Source organism: Protopterus annectens, chromosome 3.part0 (genome assembly GCF_019279795.1).
Source record: "Protopterus annectens isolate FY-2018-M chromosome 3.part0, PAN1.0, whole genome shotgun sequence".
In the NCBI taxonomy this organism is placed as follows: Eukaryota; Metazoa; Chordata; order Ceratodontiformes; family Protopteridae; genus Protopterus; species Protopterus annectens.
In genome coordinates this window covers 931326121-931341014 of record NC_056731.1, presented here as the reverse complement: position 1 = coordinate 931341014, position 14894 = coordinate 931326121, and the positions used below count along the sequence as shown (strand labels likewise).

Sequence of the window (14894 nt, the reverse complement as noted above, 5' to 3'; positions counted from 1 at the left end):
TTTAAAGCTGCAAGAATATCAGTAAGAAAACCAAAATTAGGAGGAAGAAGGTGGGAGTTATGTCTGTGTTGTCTGTTCACACAGAACAGTGTACACTTACTGTACACTTAGTGTAGGAGTTATTGAATCCTGAAAGGGGACTGACAATCTATTCCTATCTCAACCTATCCCTTACCTAAGAAAAAAATTCTCCTACATGTCAAGCACAGTAGCACCCTTGCCACATTCAAGGCAAACCTAGATAATTGGATGAGCAGCCTCAAATTTTCCCCAGTCCATCTTGACTTGTCCTACTAGAAGCTGAAGGGAACTTCTGAATAAGGATTTCAGGCCAGGCTTGTAATGGTCTGCAAAATGAATGCCTATTAAATATCATCTGACATATCCAGATATTTTCTGGCCTGATGGGTACTCCTGGATGACTCTTTTTTTCAATGAGCTTCAAGACAGAAAGAATCCAGTAACATGGGATTATCCATTTGTGCCTGTAAGAAATTTCTGTTGCTTTTCTCCGAATGGTGTGTGTGTGTGTGTGTGTGGGGGGGGGGGGGCACCTCACACTGGAAGAGATGGGACACTGGAGTTGAAAGAAAAGGAACTGTGTAACCTTTAATGTTATTATCCCTTCCCATATGTTTATGGTGACAGTCACCCATGTCAACAGGTGGACCAATAATGCCTCTACAGGGACTAATCGGTAAGTCTCAGGGCTGTTGCTCAGACAGCTGAGAATTGTACAGAGCCTCAGCCATGGCCACAGCCTCTCAAAATCACTCTGGCTGTTCAAGCACTTTCCAGAGCTTAGTTTATTTTGTTGTTGTTCTTGCTGCCCATGTTGAAATCACATTTGTTGTGGGCTCTTTTTGGGTTCTGGAGAAGGTACTTTTAGGAATGGAAAATTTAAACCCTAACACTGTCAAGGTTTTCCTTTCCTGCTCCATTTTCTCTATGCCTGTTTTCCATCTCAGGGCCAAAAGTTTCTGGGTCATGAAGAGATAATCTTCATAAATATAATCTTGGTGGTCTCAGCAAAATTAGTCTACCTGAGGCAGATGGAGTAGTGAACACTAATACTAGACACTGCAGCCCTAGCAGACCCTTTTGCTGCATTACCAGCCAAGAGAGAATATACCAGCCCCCAACAAGGCACCTGTCAATGCTAGTCTTCTAGGGACCTGGACCAAAAACTTAGGCTCAAGTGAGGAAAGACTGGTTGGTTGTTCTGGATTGCAGGCGCAATATGGTAAAGGGAGGTCTTGTTCTAACTGTATACCCTAGTAAGACATAGAGCTCAGCAATTTTCTGCTGCACCACAAAAACAGATTCCATGAGCTTCCCATAGTGGGCATTGAAAATGACAAGAGTGGGGACACACCCCAATATTGGTGGCTTTGGCATCAAAGTTTCCACAATTAAATCAGTTTCCATGCCTGAGGTGCATCCAACCACTGCTGAAACTGGAAGTGACATAGCATCAGTAAAGACACAAGTAGCTTTTTTTTCCCCAGAAACATGAATGACAGGTAAGGTCAGCTTGTCAATTACATTCAAATGCACCTTGTTAACAGGAGGATCCATAGAGCTGCAATCTACCTCAGACTGTGCAGAAGAAAAATACAGTTTCTTAACAGCTATCGTTTTAACAGAGACAGCTACAGCTACTTTTACAGTAGGCAGCTTTGATGCAGAAGCCTCTGAGGTCAAGTATTTGAAAAGCTTCAAGGCCAAAGACTTTGGGATTAAAGACAGAGACATAAACCCCAAATTTGAAGTATCACAAGAATCCAGTAACATGGAATTATCTTTTTGTGTTTGTAAGAACTGCTTTAATAAATGTTGTTGAAGAATTTCTTTCTTATGCCTTTAGGTGACAGATGGAAAATCCTTACAAATGACACACATTGCAGAAAGATGGGTTCCCCCACACAAAAGAGCATGTAGAATATCTGTCCTGTGGTGGATTTTTCCCCACAGGGACAAAAGTAAAATCCATTATCAATGACTGCTTCAACTGGCCAAAACATCCAACAGCAATAACAATGGAAATAAAGTTCAAAGCAGGGAGGTAAAATCAAACTCATAATAGTTAGCATCAAACAAGTTCTCTAGGCAGAGAAATGGCAAAAAAACAACCTAAAAGGAGTAAAAACAGTGTCAGGAAGTTTCCTCACAAAAAAAAATACATGGTGTAGACATGTCCTACATAGTTCATTTCAAAGCCTTATCCTTGTAATCTGTTCCTATGGACTGCTGACAGGCAATCTAAGCCTGGCCTACAAAACATTCTTTGACCCCCCACCCTTAAACACCTGTTGCGCATCTACAAATCAAATATCATTAGATACAACCACTCCAGGGATCTAAACCTCATCTGCAACATTAATAAGATATGACAGAGGGACAAGTATGTGTCTCAGACACTACCCTTTCTCTGGAAGCAGAGTTCCTCCCTGCACTTATTTAAGTGCAACTTGGATCAGTGGATAAGGAATTGTAAAGATACCCCCATGTCTCTATTAGAAAGCTGAAGCTTGTATGTCTGTCAAATATATTTGGGAAGCACGGCTAGGCTTAAAAGGCCCTTTAAGGTCACTGGCCTAGTAATTACCTATGAACTTAAAAAAATTGTAATAAACAGTGCAACACAGCAAACTATAAGGCAATTAAACAAACAATACTGTTGTTTTTATTTTTCATGCATATACTTACTAATTTTTTACAGGAAGGCAAAAGTGACAAGATGGAACTAGGCCAAAAAAGCACTACAACAAAAAGTAAAAATGATTATAGCACTCACTCAACGCAAAAAGTTGAGGCAACAAGCAATTATAAAAGTCACTCTCAACCTCACTCTGAACACAAAAATTTGAAACAGCAAATATGAAAAAAGTTACTCACAGTCACTAATCCTCTGAATTTTAAAGTAGCAGTATGGGGCCATTAGGGAGACTGACATGCTACTTAGATTAGAAACAACTATCTGGAGAAGAAGAGATTAACTGTGCATTATGTGTTAGGGGGGTACTAAGTAGTCTAAGAAAATCTGACATGCCAAATAGTCCTAGCAGTTAAGCAGGATGAACCCACTCCTATTGGATAAAGAAGTACACAGTGTAAGGAGAAGCATTAATGAAAACGGAAAGGAACCCAAACACAGTTACTTTAGGTAATGTTAAAGTAATACTGACAATGCTGGAAGGCAATAAGAAAGCTTGGGTTTTTTGGGATTCAGAGAGGGAGAGATCGTCAGCAGAAAGAAGAAATCCCTTTGTCCAGACTGTGAAGAGTGGGTGAAGATAGATGAAGGCTGCCAGCCTAGCCAGACAGAATTTTACAGATAATTCTGTCATTTGTAAATATGAATGTAAACTACAGGCTTGTTGTCTTAAATGTAAAGAAATAGTGTTACATGTGGAACTGGGAAAAAAATGTGATAACATTGCACTCTACCGACCAAAGTGAAGCATGTGGTGACCCTTTGATGTAGACAGTGGTGCCAAAGGGCCTAGATGAAGAAATTCTTTCTATTGTTTTAACCAAGAGTTAAATTGCTAGATTTAAACATGCAAATGTATTTTTATTGCTCTGCTTCCTGACCAGCTGCAAGATAACAAAAGGAGATGTTAAGAATGCAAATGCAGTTTCCGTTAGCCTGGGAACCCAGGGAAGTGTGAAGAATGATGTAATATGTAGCCTGGGAACCCCAGGAAAGTGTGAAGAATGATTTAATGTGAATCAGAACTGCAATTTCAATTTAAACAGAGAGAACCAGAGAAGATTAAGCATTTTTGTCTTGACCATCCAGCACTCTGCCTGTTTTCTTATGTAAGTTTATCTTAGTCTTGTGTTTTCTTTTAGAAATAGCTACAAACTAGAAATATTAGACTAAGTGTTATCTGTGATGTCAGACCTGTACTACTGAATTATTTTAAGTATTTCTCTGTGATCTCTGAGCTCTTGGCTAGCACTGTGTAGTAAGAAGTATTGTCTTGTGTTTTTATTGTTTATTATTAACTGTTTTAAAACCTTTCAACTGTGGCTGTTTTGTGTAGAGATAATTTAAACTCTAGAGTACATTGCATATTTATAGTGATTACTGTACCAAGTCACTCTAATAAGCCTTGACTGTTTGGTTATACTACCAATTGGATAATAATATTGCACAGTAATACTTGGATGCCCTTTTAAGGGCCTTTGAGTAGCTGATAAATATTAGCTGGGTGGTGGCAGGCTGTACTGTCATATAGTCTGGGTAATAGGGACACAGCTGGATAACCTGTGCCAGCCTTTCCCAGGAGTGTCTGTGTGGTTGTATAAACTCTTAACTCAAAGTGTGTGTGTGTCATCTACTTAGGTAGGGACACGAAGCACTGGCTGGATGGAGAGGGTGCTGGAGGATTTAGCTTGCCCAGCTAGGCTGAGATCTGGACCCTATAGCTGTGCTGCCAGTGTGGAGACTTACTGGAGACCTGGAGAGCAAGGGAGCGACCAGCCCCGGACTGACTGTGATCTCTGTGTGCTCTTAAGGGAAATTGCGCTTTACTGTGTGTATTGGTTATCCTTTCTTCATATATCAGATGCCCTCTCTGGTGTTAGTGGTGCGGATTGAGGCTCCTTGATTTCTGGGCCAGGGCACGGGTGTCACACAGACATCTAATGCCACTTCTAAGGTACTGTATTAAGTTCTGGTGATTTTAACTCTAAAAGGTCATATGAAGGAAACAATTCAAAGGACTGTGACTAAAAGCTAAAATTAATCAGGTTCTGAAGATCTGTGGTACAGAGTCATAAAGTAATGAATGTGACCCAGAAAACCCAAGACTGACCAGCAAATTGGGCACTGCATTAGACAGGGAAGAAATTTGGGAGTGATCGCTGCTGGCTTACCCATCTTGTAGGAAGGGAAAGGAACTGGATTACTGAAACACCAGAACCTACAAGAGAGAGGTGTGCTGCATGTGGTGTATGGGCCAGAGGCATGAGGTAGCATTTACTGAACAATGTGGGAGAGTGCATTCACCAAGGGGAAACAGCAGCTGGCCCTTATGTTTGACAGTACACATAACTGTCACCAAGTGAGAGGGTGGGCTACAAAAAAGAAAATGCCCTGACAACTGTTTCAATGAAGGCTAAGCAAATGCCATCATTTAACCATTACTAACCCCAGCAACAAACTCATTGAGCAAGCTTATACATACAACTACTACAGCTGTCTTGATTCTAGCCTAACATTTATTATACATTGTCACTGACAGTGGTGCAACAGGATGTTGCAGAAGGCTGTGGGTTCTGTTCCCATACCAGGTAGACTGATTACTGACAGCGCAGCATAAGGGGATTCTGCACTCCTAAGCATGTTGTCCTTTGGAATTAGATGTTAAACTAAGGCTCCATCTGCTTGAGTTGGTGGTAGCTCAGGTGGATGTAAAAGATCCCATGGCACCTATTGAAAAACACAGGGAAAGTTCCCCGATTCGCTTGCCAAATATACCCCTAGTAGTGTAAATAACACTTCGGGTCTTCCCTGAAAACAGACTACTAGCATAAGACTAATCCAGTCAAGAAAGGATAAAACTATCCTTTAAATTTCTAGTCTCCCACCAGGACACAAGTGCTCTTCAGCAATTGCATTCTGCTTGCTGAGCACACTCAAGCAAATCTGCAGTCTGTGGCTACCATTCCACCCATACAGTATAAGAAGGAATAAGTACTTCAAAACTAAACAAGGACATACATTTTGAGCCTCAAGAGCAGGAGCACACTCAAGCAAATCTGCAGTCTGTGGCTACCACTCCACCCATACAGTATAAGAAGAAATCAGTACTGCAAAACTAAACAAGGATACACATTTTGAGCCTCAAGAGCAGGAGCACACTCAAGCAAATTTGAAGTCTGCGGCTATCACTTCACCCATACAGTATAAGAAGGAATCAGTACTGCAAAACTAAACAAGGATATACATTTTGAGCCTCAAGAGCAGGAGCACACTCAAGCAAATCTGCAGTCTGCGGCTACCACTCCACCCATACAGTATAAGAAGGAATCAGTACTGCAAAACTAAACAAGGATATACATTTTGAGCCTCAAGAGCAGGAGCACACTCAAGTAAATCTGCAGTCTGTGGGTACCACCCCACCCATACAGTACAAGAAGGAATCAGTACTGCAAAATTAAACAACGATATACATTTTGGGCATCAAGAGCAGGGTCAGTCCACCCAGGCATTCTACTTGTATGTTTTATGAGAGTGAAGCTATTATATTAGCAGTATTTCTTAGTAGTTCTCAGCATGCTAATAAAACTGACTACCGTAGCCTCCCCCTCTCAGCTAGTGCAGTAATCCTAACTGTCCAATAGACAGTATACATTTAATTCAGACCCCTGTGACTAAATTAACCATCAAGCAGCCCTCTCAGTGCTTTCTGCCTTAGTTTGTATCACTTGGAGGCCCACCTGTTTATTTGCATCTCTATACATTCCCCTTCATTGCTAATGTATCTCCCTACTCTAATCTGTGCACAAACTGGTTACTAATCAGCAAGTCAATGTGAAGACAGACTCCCAACCTTAAAAAACTTTGCTGTCTCTTCTCCCCTTCACTTTACAGGTAGTTTGAATTATTACTTACCCCCTCTGAGGCCTTCACTGATAGATTTCCACTGATTGCCTCTCTGGTTTCTTTGCATTCCACCTGGTTTACACCCCTTGTGCTATCTCCCTCCCCGAATACTAAGTCTACATTAGAATCCTGCTGAGCGAAAAGCCATCTTTAAATTTCTAGTCTCCCACTGGTTTATACCCCTTGTGCTATATCCCTCCCCCAATACTAAGTCTACATTAGAATCCTGCTGAGCAAGGAGCCATCTTTAAATTTCTAGTCTCCCACCAGGACACAAGTGCTCTTTAGCAATTGCATTCTGCTTGCTGGTAAGCCATTAGACTTCAGGAATTTGTTTAAAGTGTTCAGATTTGTAAAGTAATATTTACTTTTTACACTTGTCTTGGTGGGCACTGCTATGTTCCATTCGCCCTCGCTAACGCTCGGGCTCTCTCTATTTCCTCCTGCCCCCACTACCTCTACATTTATAGTAAACATAGCCACACCCACAGCTCACCCTCACATCACCTCCACCAATAACAGCTCCTCAAGTCAGATCACATTATACCACACCAACTTGCTCCACACAAAATACTCCCAATCACTCTCATTCCCACTAAGCATTTTTTACATCACCCACACTACTTACCCATCCACATATAGTGAAACCCTATAATTCCTATTCAGACCACCGCCTACAACCAACTTAAACTTTATAACCATGACTATCACACAACTAAGTCTAGTCTGTCTTCTCATAATTCTTTATAACACTACAAGTTATCACTCTAGCAATATCCCTAAACTTAGTAGCACAACACTACATTATGCACTCTCATATACAGACACCACACATTATAATAATATCTGCCCACAATTGTTCAAGACCTACATAACAGACCAATTCAGAACTAAACACATATGCTCTTGTTCCTGCTCTAAAAATACACAATACTTTCTCACACTCCTCACCAAACTCCAACATCTGTACCACCATTTTAACACCAGGCTCACCATAAGTGGGGATATCCACCACAACCCAGGCCCAAATCCATCCTGTCCAACACAAACTGCTCCAACACAAATGTCAGAAGATAACACCCATACTACCTTCATCCCTGGGCAAATCAACAACAGCAGCAAAACCAACCATCTTTTAATGCTAAATATTAATATTAGAAGTATCAAAAATAAAATACCTGAACTCCAGGCCACAATAGCACACTACTCCCCAGACATAGTTGTTTTAACAGAAACCTGGCTAAATAAAAACATAGCCAAATCAGAAGTTCTCCCTACTAGCTACAATATCATTAGACAAGACAGACCACTTCATAAAGGGGGTGGAACTGCCTTACTGTACAAGTCCAACTTAACTGTACGTCAATTACCAAACTCCTACCCTCCCCCAATAATTGGGACATACTTATCTCACAACTTCACCCTAAAAAGGTCATCACCACAACTGTGATCTATATTCCACCTGGTAATATACCTGCTAGCCTTGAAGACTTCTTATTCTGGTGTTCTTCCACATACTCACAAGAAACCCTCATTCTGGGGGATTTCAACCTAGATTGGTTCACCTGCATATCAGAACCACCAAGTAATCTAATACATTTCCATGGCTACCAGCAGCTAGTCCAAATTCCAACTAGATGTCATAAAAAAATCTAAAAGGTAATCCATCCTTGACTTAACAACCCCGCATTGTACCTCCACACAGGCAGTCTCCCAAACACCTTAAGTGACCACAACATAATATACTTTATATGTAGTAGAACAAGCATATGCCAAACTACTAACTATATATCCACTAGAAACACAAAAAAAAATCTCTCCTGAGGTCCTCAACACTTTACTCTGTAACTGTGACTGGGCCCCCCCTAAAAACCCTCCCACTTGACCAGGCTGTACAACATTTCGACAACATCTAGACACTGTCGCTCCACTATGCAAAATCAAGGTTAGAACCTCTACAAATCCCTGGCTCAGTAAAGAAACCAAACAAATCCTCAAGTCCAGAGACACTGCCTGGCTTTAGTATAAAAAAAACAAAGAAACATAAAGCCTAAGTACCAAGAACTGCGCAACCATGCAAAAAAATGCATTAGGCTGGACAAAAAATCCTACTAGACGACATTACAAACTAAATACCAACACAACCCCCAGAAATTTTGGAAAAATGTAAACCAGCTACCAAAACCCACCCAAAAGGCTACCCCCAAACCAAGCACAATCGAAACACAATTCAACTCCCACTTTGTGAACTCAGTTCTATCCTTAGTATCACAGGACAGTTCCTTCCTCACTAGCCCCCCCCAACACAAATAACACTAATACAAGCTTTACCCTCAAAACAGTTTCCACCACTTCAATCAAAAGCATTCTTTCCAAACTAAAAACCTCATCAACAGCAGCCAACCTACTCCCCAGATATTTCTTGAAACTCACAGCAGATGCTATTGCTATCACAATCTCTACTCTCATAAACAGATCAATTGTTGAAAACTATGTGCCCAAACTCTGGAAAATATCCTATGTTACACCCATACATAAAGGCGGGACCTCCACTGAACTTAATAAGTACAGACCCATTGCTTTACTCTCCCCCCTGGCCAAAATCCTAGAAAAATGCATCCATACCCAGATGCTAAAATATCTCCTAGACAGCAACATCCTGTCACCTACTCAGCATGGTTTCAGACCTGCCTATAGTACCACTACAGCCCTCCTATGCTTCACAGACACAGTAAACTGTCTCAAAAATGAAGGCCTGCAGGTGACAACTCTTTTTTTAGATATCACCAAAGCATTTGACACAGGTCTTGCACCAAATCCTGCTAAATAAACTAAACCAATATCACCTATCAAATTCCACTCTTACCTGGTTCCAACGCTACTTAACTGACAGGTACCAAGTTGTGAAATGGGAAAATTCTCTCTCTCCTCAGCTGCCCATAACTATAGAAGTCCCACAGGGTTCTATCTTAGGACCAATACTATTCACAATCTTCACAAATGACCTCCATACCTCCACACAGCATGCATCTATCATTCAGTATGCAGATGACACTACCTTAATCTGTGTTGCACAAAACATTCCCACCCTCCTGCAAACAACTCAACTAGCATTCTCTGACGTTGAAAACTACCTTACCAAAGCCCAACTTATCCTCAATCCAAAGAAAACTCAGCTTATGATTATAACCAGTTCTAACAAAAACACTGATAACAGTCAATTCACTATCTACTCCACAAATGCTACTCCAATCGCTCCAGTGGCACAGGCTAAGCTATTGGGAATAACCATAGACTCCCACCTAAAATTTGATAGTCATATCAATTTAACTATTAAAAAAGTACATGCCAAAATGGGATCACTCTACCGGATCAAACCGTTTCTTACCAACAACACAAGATCAGCCATTGTTCGCTCCCAACTTCTATCCAACCTACTCTATGCATCTCCCATTCTGACTAATCTCAATAAAACTGAACTAAGCAAAATGGAAGCCTGCTATAACAGAATTACCCGCTTTGCTGCAAATTGCTCATATAGAACTCATCACTGTACTGCTTTGAGATAGTTCCACTGGTTTGAACTTCCCAACCTCCTAACCTACAATCAGCTCTGCCTCTGTCTTTCGATCTATTACCACCCCAATAAGTGTCCTGCCCTCAAAAACCTAGTACAATATCAATCAGTCAAAAGGCCTCTTAGATCATCAAGCAAACTACTGCTAGAAGTCACCAACAGATACAATAGCTTTGGAGATACTAAAATATCTCCTAGACAGCAACATCCTGTCACCTACTCAGCATGGTTTCAGACCTGCCTATAGTACCACTACAGCCCTCCTATGCTTCACAGACACAGTAAACTGTCTCAAAAATGAAGGCCTGCAGGTGACAACTCTTTTTTAGATATCTCCAAAGCTAGTTCACTGGCTAAAAAATGGAACTCTGTCTCCACTAGCATTCAAAACACATCATCCAAAGCCTCCTTTAAAGGCCTCATCAGGCAACCTCTCAAGCAAAGTTGGCAGTGCCATGATTGCTCCCCAGGCTAGTGAAAGTGGATAAGGTACACATACTAAACCTAGAGTACTTGATAACAGTTTTCAGTCTTACTCACAAACACTGGCTAATCTACAATGTATGTACTGTACCTGTGTACTATGTATGCATTCTACCTATCATCCAAATTTCAGCTGTACACCACAAATCTATTAATTACCTTTATTTTTAAATTAATATTTGTTTGTTCTCGCCACTGTAACTGTTGATGTGCTGCATACCACTGTAAAACATGTCTTTTGTAATTTGTGTGTATATTGATCATGTCTAAATAACTAAATGTATCTGTAATTTTTCTATGTGGAGCTTATCTCCCCGGGCCTCTGCTGAAAAAGGGCCTTTCGGCTCAGTAAGACAACCCCGGTTAACAAATGTAAAATAAATAAGTAAAATAAATAAATAAACAAACTGAGTTTATTATCGATAAAACTCTCCCACACCTTAAGCTATGTTATAGTATTATTCAGCTAATTTCTCCTGATATACGGTACTGCACTACCAAAAAAAAATGTATATCTAAACTGGAATGTTTTCTTCCTGTCATTGTTTTAAAAACTACAATCTCCAATAAGAAATTCATGAATACAATTTGTAGCTTTATTAGCTTGTCACATCCACAGATGCATCACTGCGATCTACTATTTACTATTCATATTCATCCTGTTAACCTTAAAGTTTCCATTGTTTCAGCCACAACCATCTACCAACTACTTTTCCACAATTTCGCCCTACATTGACTCACCTCCTCTGGACTAAACAGCCAGTACCTACTATATGAATCTGATAACAACACAGTTATTTTAGAGATCACCATTCACACTAAGCTGCAATGAACAAGATTTGCTTAAACTAGTTCCTTCCTGATAAGATAGTATTCTCCACAAGATTCATAACTCTGCTATCTTCTTTTCTTTCAAACAGGCATTGAAAGTCACTGCTATGATGACATTCAATGCCTCTGTTTTAGTAAACCACCTTAGACTGAATTTAATTATTCTGTTTCAATTCTAATCTGAGAACACTGCTGTTTAACTTTACTTCACTGCTGTATTTTGTCATCTGCATATATTTCTAAATATTGTATACATCTATTATAATTTATACAATATCCCAAAATACCATTATTTTCAGTACATTCTTTCATACTGTTGCATTATTTGACTATTTATGAGTGTAGGTATTTCAATATGCATTAATATTTCAATAATTTGTGTTTTTGTTACATCCTTGTTCTCATGTTTTTTGTACCAGATCATGGCTGATATTTATCACTTGCCCAATCCACCTGCCTGGCCATCAAATCCTAAAAATAAATAAAATACAAGAATAACAATTTCATGTGCAAAATAACAACTTACAGTAATGTTCAGCAAAATGCCTAACCCATATAGTGGTATCTGCTGTGTTCTCTGGAAGTCAAACAGTTAAACTGAACACTTATCCATAAACCCTGTCAGCACTGAGAAAAAACACGGGAGAGCAAAAATCTGAAAGTTAGCTGTCTCACTTGAAATCTTTAAGACCTATGTGTGATATAGGTATACATGAATGTGCAAGAAGGAAACATCATGTAAACCTAGCGTGCCTATTCAAGCCTAGCAATCTTTCCAATTTCAAGACAAGTCTAAAAAATTATCTGACACCTGTACCTGAACAAACCTCAAAACAGATAAAAGGCCACCTACTTACTATAACTATACCTTTTACATTCTGAATCATTAACACTTCCATTATCTTCACAAGTAGAAATGGCCTAATATCAAAAGTAGCTCTCATTTTACTATACTACTCATCTACCTCCTTATCCCAGTAACCAACATTTACTGCTATTTATTTCCTCTTTAGTGTCATCCCATAACATTCTCATCTCTCTAATACTAATTGACTTTCTCTCTGTGCCCTTAACTTTCCCTCCTGCACATTAGTCATCCTCATCTCATCCCATTTCTCTGTCTATTTCTCACCTCTATATATTATTACAAATATAGTCAATATTTTGAATAACTATATATTACTTTACTCAACACAGACTATCCACTTCTGCAGTGTCTTGCTACATGCAGTACATATTGTATTCTTGATCACAATCTCTGTCCTAGCAATATTCTGCAAATGTATTTCAATCTGCTGCGGGGCTGTTATCCCCTTGTATATAAGATACATCCCGATCTATTATAAAAGAGTGTTATCTGTTGTGGGGCGTTTCTCCCATTGCATATAATTACCTATCAGCTACTGCAAAATGTTTTTTGTGTGTTTGTGGAACTTTTCTCACCAACTCATTGTAAAATATTTAATCTTTTGTAGATCTTTTCTACTGTTGTATATAATTACTTATTCACTGTTGTTTAAATGTTTTTTGAATCTGTTATGTGCTTTTCAGCTTGGGCCTCTGCTGAAAATAGGCCATTGGCTCAGCTGGTCTTTTCTAGTTACCAAAGGACAGAAAATGTATACAGTTTTTTGTGGATCATTATTTTTAACCGTTTTATTTTGACAGCTAAGTCTCTCTATAAATTATCAAGTAGGTCCTGTCTATTCAGTAGAATTGTACAGGGCATACCAGCTCTCTGTAGCACAGGTGGCCTATGAATTGGGATTGTTACTGGTTCCATTAGTTAAATCCAGGGAGCACACCAGCAAAGCTGAGACTGCACATGCTTGTGTTTCCTGGGTCCTTTTTTTAAGAAAAAGAAAACTTCTTACTTACCTGCCTATAACACTCTTTCATTAATTTTATGGTTTCCCACAAAACATTGTGATGTATTCTCTGAGGGGGACACTGATGAAAAAAAGTGATAAACACTACACTCAGTTTTCATTGCTAAGGACATTCAATCTGCTCTATGTAAATAAAATTCTACTTATTCTGAAGAATGCATTAGTTAAGCTACTTCTACCTGTTACTTGAAGAACTTGTTTCAGGTGTTTGATAAAACTTGGGAGATCTGTGCAGAATGGGTTAGGCACTTTAGTTTAATAGCATTTGCTGGTAAAGGGTATGCTCGGACTGAGATTGGTCCAGAGAGTTAGTCTTGGTCCTGCATTTGGGCTGTCTTCTGCTGAACTCATAAGTATTTTTTCATGAAATAGCAGTAATTCAATGTCAGTGGCTAGACATGTGTCAATATTTGCACTGGTTTGCACACCGATGAAGATCTTGCTAATGGACGTACAGTATGAGCATCCAAGCTAAGGTCCACTGGAGTTTTAGGGTAAAACACACAAGTCTGCTCTGGGGATTCCATATCCAAATGATTCTACTCATTTTCCAGCTGAAATAACCCTATAAGTAAAGAATAGTTTTTCTGTTTTATAGGTCCTATTGCCCTCAAAACTGACATTGATAAAGGTTTTTAGTTTAAAACTGTGCTTTCCCTGTACAGAAAGCCTTCAGACATGTGTTGCTATTACAGCAAAAAGTGAAAAGAGAATTTTTGGTTTGTTTTCTTACTCTCCCTTTCCATTTTTTTCCTGCTGTGTTTTGTTTCCTTGGCTTAACTGCTGTAATGGAAGCTCTTGGTGTGTGTGTGTTTGTGTTTGTGTTTGTGTGTGTGTGTGTGTGTGTGTGTGTGTGTGTGTGTGTGTGTGTGTGTGTGTGTGTGTGTGTGTGTGTGTGTGTGTGTGTGTGTGTGTGCATGTGCATGTGCTTGAATATTCCCTTCAGAATAAACTTATTTTCCTTTTATCTGTAAAACTGTATAAAAATTCCTTTAAAGCTTTCAGCTTGCTTAATTTTGTAAACTTACCAACTTAATACCACAATAAGAACCCGGTAAAAAAGAAGAAAAAACATTTAGAATGAAAATGTTTAGGTGAGTATGTCTTCCACATGTTTATCTGTTACTTATCTTTTATAAGAAACTCACTGCATACAATTAAAAAAGGCTTCCAAATGAAGTTCACCTCTCTTTTACTGTCAATAAAAGAAAGTGCAGATTTCAAATACTCATCAACAAACTTTGATAAAAAGTGGCCAACAAACAACATGCAAACATAGTTCTCAACTTCCTTGCTCAAGACTCGGGGACAAAACCAAAAATAATGTGGGACAAATGTTCAAAATCAGGGACAATTTTTTTAAGTATTACTCTAATTCACTGAAAAAGTCAATAGGACTACAGTTTGTGCACTATTTACTAACTCTAATCCTCAGTGATTTTCCAGAAAAAAATCACACATTTTATGAGGGACACAGCAAAAACATAAGGCAAAA

General features: G+C 39.3%; 1 protein-coding gene across 2 annotated transcripts in view; it reads right to left on the bottom strand.

Moving 5' to 3' along the window:
- The window catches only part of LOC122796635, a 563252-nt gene that overhangs the window by 329447 nt on the left and 218911 nt on the right, over positions 1 to 14894 (bottom strand). The window lies entirely within an intron of this gene.